Source organism: Arachis ipaensis, chromosome B10 (genome assembly GCF_000816755.2).
Source record: "Arachis ipaensis cultivar K30076 chromosome B10, Araip1.1, whole genome shotgun sequence".
In the NCBI taxonomy this organism is placed as follows: Eukaryota; Viridiplantae; Streptophyta; class Magnoliopsida; order Fabales; family Fabaceae; genus Arachis; species Arachis ipaensis.
In genome coordinates this window covers 9,774,604-9,782,534 of record NC_029794.2, presented here as the reverse complement: position 1 = coordinate 9,782,534, position 7,931 = coordinate 9,774,604, and positions in this window count along the sequence as shown.

Here is a 7,931-nt window from a genome sequence, read left to right as displayed (position 1 = left end):
TATATATATATATATATATATATATATATATGGCTAAGTGAGCTATAAATTGAATCTTTGATTAACTTAAGCTCTTACCTATACATACACTCTTTACACATTTAAAATCATGTCTAGCTATCCAAAATTCTCACTTTTGCATATTTAACATACTCATGCATCAATTTTTTTTTTAATTTTCATCACATATGCATTGATTTTTTATTAACTTTACCTTGGGATAATTTTGTCCCCTTATTTATTTATTTAATCATTGAATGTTTTTGGATTTTTTTTGGAAATAAACACAACTTATCAATGCACATGGATTTTTAATTTTTCTAGTTTCACATGAGTAGGTATCCAAATTTTCAATATTTGTTCAAAGTAAAAACATAACAGATTCCCTTATTAACCCATGTTCCCACAGTTTTTCCATACTTGATTGACACACAATTTCTATCTTAAGCTAACCAAAGATTCAATTGGGGTATTTAATTATTTTTTCGCTTAAGGCTAGTGATGTGGTAAAATATAGAACAAATGTGATTAAAAGGCTCAAAGTGGCTAACAAAGGTGAATGGAAGGGTAGGCTATTTGGGATAAGTGAGCTAATAATCAAATAATGGCCTCAATCATATGCATGCATATAAACACATTAAACATTGGACATATAGAATGGAACAAAATATATATTACAATCATAGAGAAGAAAAATACGCAAGAATAAAATATTATGGTTAAATAATGTAACCATGTAATTAAGCTCAAATCTCACAGGTTGTGTGTTCTAGCTTTAAACTATGTTCCAATTTACAATCTTCAAACAAGTTTTAACACAACTTTTTATTTAAATTAGTGAAAATTTTCAAAGATAGGGTCTTAAAAAGAAACTTATTATTTTTCAACCAAATAGAACATGCATGCAAACACCTATTACTATGCAATTAATCCTATCCTAAACAAAAAAAAAATAATTTATTGGTGTTAAGAAAGAGAAATTACCTCCGGAAGTCAGGTACTGACCGGCCTCCCCACACTTAAAGCTTGGCACCGTCCTCGGTGCCATCAGTCAGGAACAAAGGGGGGCTGGTAGTAGCATCTCCACAATCGGGACCGTCATGGCTCCCTGTGCTGGTAAATGAAGTGGAGTCCGGGGTGTCTGGGTTTTCTTCAGGTGGGTGGTTACCAACAAGCAGCTCCTTAAGGCGCTCTCTTCGCTTTCCTTGCCGGTCAAGCCGGTCCAACTTCTCAAGTATCTAATGGAGCAGTTGGTTTGTTGAAGGTGCTTGTGATGTGGAAGGAGAAGGAATATCTCCAGCCGGTTCTGCAGGCCGGCTAATAGTGGCTGCTGGAGGTCTGATATACTTCCCGTTAGGGACGTACTGATCATCCCGTGGGATCATGGCCTTGGTGTCCCCAGCTCTGTAGGAGACTCTGGCTGCTGAGACTAGATCTGAAATCAAGGCGGAAAAAGGTAGATTGCCCGTAATCTGTACGTGTCCCATAGCATGCCAAAGGTGTCTTGGTAAATTGAGAGGCTGGTCAGTAAGGATACACCAGAGTAGAACAACCATGTCTGCAGTGAAGGAGGACTCGTGAGTGCTCGGACTTTCGGGGCCCACTTGGTGTGTGCTTGGGCTGAGCATTGAAGCTTTTACGTGCATAGGCTGTTCTTGGAGTTAAACGCCAGCTTGGGTGCCAGTTTGGGCGTTTAACTCCAATTTTGGTGCCAGTTCTGGCGTTTTACGCCAGAAAGTTTTAGGCTGGCTTTATATGCCAGTTTGGGCCATCAAATCTCGAGCAAAGTATGAACTATTATATATTGCTGGAAAGCCCAAGATGTCTACTTTCCAAGGCAATTGAGAGCGCGCCAATTGGTCTTCTGTAGCTCTAGAAAATTCACTTCGAGTGCAGGAGGGTTAGAATCCAACAGCATCTGCAGTTATTTTTCAGCCTCTGAATCAGATTTTTGCTCAGGTCCCTCAATTTCATCCAGAAAATACCTGAAATCATAGAAAAATACACAAACTCATAGTAAAGTCCAGAAATATGATTTTTGAATAAAACTAATAAAAATATAATAAAAAGTAATTAAATCATACTAAAAACTACCTAAAAATAATGCCAAAAAGGGTATAAATTATCCGCTCATCACAACACCAAACTTAAATTGTTCCTTGTCCCCAAGCAATTAAAAACAAAATAGGATAAAAAGAAGAGAAAATACAATAAATTCCAAAATTATCAATGAAGATTAGTTTTAATTAGATGAGCGAGGCTAGTAGCTTTTTGCTTCTGAACAGTTTTGGCATCTCACTTTATCCTTTGAAGTTCAGAATGATTGGCATCTATAGGAACTCAGAATTCAGATAGTGTTATTGATTCTCCTATTTCAGTATGTTGATTCTTGAACACATCTACTTTATGAGTCTTGGCCATGACCCTAAGCATTTTGTTTTCCAGTATTACCACCGGATACATAAATGCCACAGACACATAACTGAGTGAACTTTTTCAGATTGTGACTCAGCTTTGCTCCCCAGTTAGAGGTGCCCAGAGCTCTTAAGCACACTCTTTTTGCTTTGGACCACGACTTTAACCGCTCAATCTCAAGCTTTTCACTTGACACCTTCACGCCACAAGCACATGGTTAGGGACAGCTTGGTTTAGCCGCTTAGGCCAGAATTTTATTCCTTTGGGCCCTCCTATCCATTAATGCTCAAAGCCTTATATCCTTTTTACCCTTGCCTTTTGGTTTAAATGGGCTATTGGCTTTTTCTGCTTGCTTTTTCTTTTTCTTTCTTTTTTTTTCTTTATTATTTTTTTTGCCATTTTTTTTGCAAGCTTTGTGTTCACTGCTTTTTCTTGCTTCAAGAATCAATTTTATGATTTTTCAGATTATCAATAACATTTCTCCTTTTTCATTATTCTTTCAAAAGCCAACAATTTTAACATTCATAAACAACAATATCAAAAATATGCACTGTTTAAGCATTCATTCAGAAAACAAAAAGTATTGCCACCACATCAAAATAATTAAACTAATTTCAAGATAGAATTCGAAACCCATGTACTTCTTTTTCTTTTGCAATTAAAAACATTTTTCATTTAAGAAAGGTGAAGGATTCATAGGACATTCATAGCTTTAAGACATAGACACTAAACACTAATGATCATGTAATAAATACACAAACATAGATAAAACATAAAGTATAGAAATCGAAAAACAGAAAAATAAGAACAAGGAAATTAAAGAACGGGTCCACCTTAGTGATGGCAGCTAGTTCTTCCTCTTGAAGATCTTATGGAGTGCTTGAGCTCCTTTATATCTCTTCCTTGCCTTTGTTTCTCCTCTCTCATGGCCTTTTGGTCCTCTCTAATTTCATGGAGGATGATGGAATGCTCTTGGTGCTCCATCCTTAGTTGCCCCATGTTGGAACTCAATTCTCCTAAGGAGGTGTTGATTTTCTCCCATTAATTGTGTGGAGGAAAGTGCATCTCTTGAGGCATCTCAAGGATTTTTTGATGAGGAATTTCCTCATACTCTTGTTGAGATCCATGAGTGGGCTCTCTTGTTTGCTCCATCCTCTTTCTAGTGATGGGCTTTTGAGATGAATTTCTCCATCTCCCATGACTCGGAGTTGGAAGCAATTGCCTTCCCTTTTCTCTTTCTAGAGGTTTCTCCGGCCTTAGGTGCCATTAATGGTTATGAAAAAAACAAAAAGTAGAGCTTTTTCCACACCAAACTTAGAATGTTTGCTCGTCCTCGAGCAAAAAGAAGGAAGAAATAAGGAGAAGGAGAAGAAATAGAGGAGATGGAGGGGAGGAGTAGGTTCGGCCAAGGGGGTTGAGGTGTGTAAGACGTATGAAATGGAAGGTGGTAAGGAGAGGTATTTATAGGGTAAGGGAGAGAGGGAATTCAGTTATGAAGGGGTGGGTTTGGAAGGGAAATTGTTTGAATTTGAATGGTGAGGTAGGTGAGAGAAGAAGAGGTGGGGTAGGTGGGGATCCTGTGGGGTCCACAGATCCTGAAGTGTCAAGGAATTCTGCTCCCTGCACCATTCTGGAGTGTAAATGCCCTCTATGTGCCAATTCTGGCGTTTAACGCCAGCTCTGCTACCTTTCCTTGCGTTAAACGCCAGTCTATTGCCCCTTTCTGGCATTTAACGCCAGCCAGACACCAGACATCCTTTTCTGGCATTAAACACCCAGAATGCTGCCAGGCTGAGCGTTAAACGCCCATTCTGCTATCCTTACTGGCGTTTAGGCGTTTAAACGCCAGTAAGCCTGTCCTCCAGGGTATGTTATTTTTTATGCTGTTTTTGATTCCGATTTAATTCTGTAGTTATTTTTATGACTTCACATGATCATCAACCTAAAGAAAACATAAAATAACAATGGAAAACAAATAAATATAATTAAATAACATTAGGTTGCCTCCCAATAAGCGCTTCTTTAATGTCAATAGCTTGACAGTGAGCTCTTAGAGAGCTTCACAAAGACTCAGAGCTTAATGGTGGGCCTCCCAATACCAAACTTAGAAGTTGAGTGTGGGGGATCTATTTGACTCTGTATTGAGAGAAGCTTTTCATGCTTCCTCTCCATGGTTACAGAAGAAGATCCTTGAGCCTTAAACACAAGGTAGTCCTCATTCAATTGAAGGACCAACTCTCCTCTGTCCACATCAATCACAACTATTGCTGTGGCTAGGAAGGGTCTTCCAACGATAATGGATTCATCTTCAACTAAGACATCCTCTACAAGTCCATAAGCCTGTTTCCTTGATTTATCTGCCAATTCTAGTGAGAATTTAGCAGCTTGTACCTCAAAGATCTCTAGTTTCTCCATTACAGAGAGTGGCATGATGTTTATACCTGACCCCAGGTCACACAGAGCCTTCTTAAAGGTCATGGTGCCTATGGTACAAGGGATTAAGAACTTTCTGGGATCTGGTTTCTTCTGAGGTAATTTCAGTTGAACCAGACATTTAGTTCATTGATGAGCAATGGAGGTTCATCCTCCCAAGTCTCATTACCAAATAACTTGGCATTCAGCTTCATGATTGCTCCTAGATACTGAGCAACTTGCTCTTGAACAATATCTTCATCCTCTTCAGAGAAAGAATACTCATCAGAGCTCTTGAATGGAAATAGTAAGTTCAGTTGAATCTCTATGGTCTCTGTATGAGCCTCAGATTCCTTTGGTTCCTCATTAGGAAACTCCTTAGTGGCCAGTGGACGTCCATTGAGGTCTTCCTCACTGGAAATCACTGCCCTTCCTCCTCTACAGGTTCGGCCATGTTGGACTTATTGATGGCCTTGCACTCTCTCTTTGGATTCTCTTTTGTATTGCTTGGGAGAGTACTAGGAGAGATTTCAGTAACTCTTCTACTCAACTGACCCACTTGTACCTCCAAATTTCTAATGGAGGACCTTGTTTCAGTCATGAAACTGAGAGTGATCTTAGATAGATCAGAGACTATGGTTGCTAAGTCAGAGAGGCTCTGCTTAAAATTCTCTGTCTGTTGCTCAGAAGATGATGGAAAGGGCTTGCTATTGCCAAACCTATTTCTCCCACCATTATTATTATTGAAGCCTTGATTAGGCTTCTGCTGATCCTTCCATGAGAGATTAGGATGATTCCTCCATGAAGGATTATAGGTGTTTCCATAGGATTCTCCCATGTAATTCACCTCTTTCATTGCAGGATTCTCAGGGTCATAAGCTTCTCCTTCAGGGGAGGCTTCTTTAGTACTGCCTGATGTAGCTTGCATTTCAGTCAGACTCTAAGAAATTATATTGACTTGCTGAGTCAGTATTTTGTTCTGAGCCAATATGGCATTCAGAGTATCAATATCAAGAACTCCTTTCTTCTGAGCCATCCCATTATTCACAGGATTTCTTTCAGAAGTGTACATAAACTGGTTATTTGCAACCATTTCAATGAGTTCCTGGGCTTCTGCAGACGTTTTCTTCAGATGAAGAGATCCACCAGCAGAGTGGTCCAATGACATCTTGGACAATTCAGACAGACCATCATAGAATATACATAGGATGCTCCATTCTGAAAGCATGTTAGAAGGACACCTTCTGATCAATTGCTTGTATCTTTTCCAAACTTCATAGAAGGATTCACCTTCCTTCTGTCTGAAGGTTTGGACTTCCACTCTAAGCTTGCTCAACTTTTGAGGTAGAAAGAATTTGGCAAAGAAAGCATTGACCAACTTTACCCAAGAGTTCAGGCTTTCTTTAGGTTGTGAGTCCAACCATGTCCTAGCTCTGTCTCTTACAGCAAAAGAGAAAATCATAAGTCTGTAGACCTCATGATTAACCCCATTGGTCTTAACAGTGTCATAAATTTACAAGAATTCAGCTAAGAATTGATGAGGATCTTCCAATGGAAGTCCATGAAACTTGCAATTCTGCTGCATTAGAGAAACTAATTGAGGCTTAAGCTCAAAGTTGTTTGCTCCAATTGCAGGAATTGAGATGCTTCTTCCATAGAAGTCGGAAGTTGGTGCAGTAAAGTCACCAAGCACCTTCCTTGCATCTCCACCATTGTTTTTATTTTCGGCTGCCATGTCTTCTTCTTTTTCGAAAATTTCTGTCAGGTCTTCTCCAGAGTGTTGTGCTTTAGCTTCTCTTAACTTCCTCTTCAGAGTCCTTTCAGGTTCAGGATCAGCTTCAACAAGAATGTTCTTATCCTTGTTCCTGCTCATATGAAAAAGAAGAGAATAGAAAAGAAGAGGAATCCTCTGTGTCACAGTATAGAGATTTCTTTATGTAAGTAGAAGAATAGAAGAATGAGATAGAGATAGAATGAGAAGAATTCGAACACAGAGAGAGGGGGAGGATTCGAATTATAAGAAGAAGAGAAGTGTTAGTAAATAAATAAAATAAATAGAAAGAGATGAGAGAGAGAGTATTCGATTATTAATTAAAAAGAAAAGAAAAATATTTTTGTTTTTATTTTAATTATTAGTGAGAATTCGAAAGTATTAAAAGAAATAAAATAAAATTAGAATTTAAAACAATTAATTAATTAAAAAGAATTTTGAAAAAGTGGTGAGAGATTTTTCGAAAATTAGAGAGAGAGAAAGGTAGTTAGGTGGTTTTGAAAAAGATAAAAAATAGTAAACTTTTTAAAATTAAAACAAACAAATCAAGTGGTTAATTGAAAAAGATTTGAAAAGATAAGAAGTTAGAAAAAGATTTTGAAATTAAATTTTGAAAAGAAAATTAAAAAGATTTGATTTTTGAAATTAAAGTTAAGTACTTGACTAACAAGAAACTAAAAGATATGATTCTAGAATTTAAAGATTGATCCTTTCTTAATAGTCAAATAACAACTTGAAAATTTTTTACTCAAAACATTAAATGTTAGCAATAATTTCGAAAATATGAAATAAAAATAAGAAAAAAATTTTGAAAATTAATTTTGGAGAATTTTCGAAAAACATGAAAGAGAAATGAAAAAGATTTGATTTTGAAAAAGATTTGAAAAGATAGAATTTTTAAATTGAAATTTTGACTTGACTAACAAGAAACAATTAAAATTTAAAACTTTTGACTAAATCAACCAAAACTTTCAAAATTTATGAGTAAAATAAGAAAAAGATATTATTTTTTATTTTTGAATTTTTTGAAGAAAGAGAAAAACAACAAAAAGACACAAGGCATAAGAATTTAAGATCAAAATAAATAATGCATGCAAGAACACTTTGAATGTCAAGATGAACACCAAGAACACTTTGAAGATCAAGATGAACATCAAAAGTATGTTTTTGAAAATTTTTAAGAAAAGAAAGACATGCAAGACACCAAACTTAGAAATTTTTAATGTTTAGACACTAATAATTTGAAAATGCATATGAAAAACAACAAAAAATATCAAACAAGAAAAATTAAAGATCAAACAAGAAAAATATCAAGAACAACTTGAAGATCAAA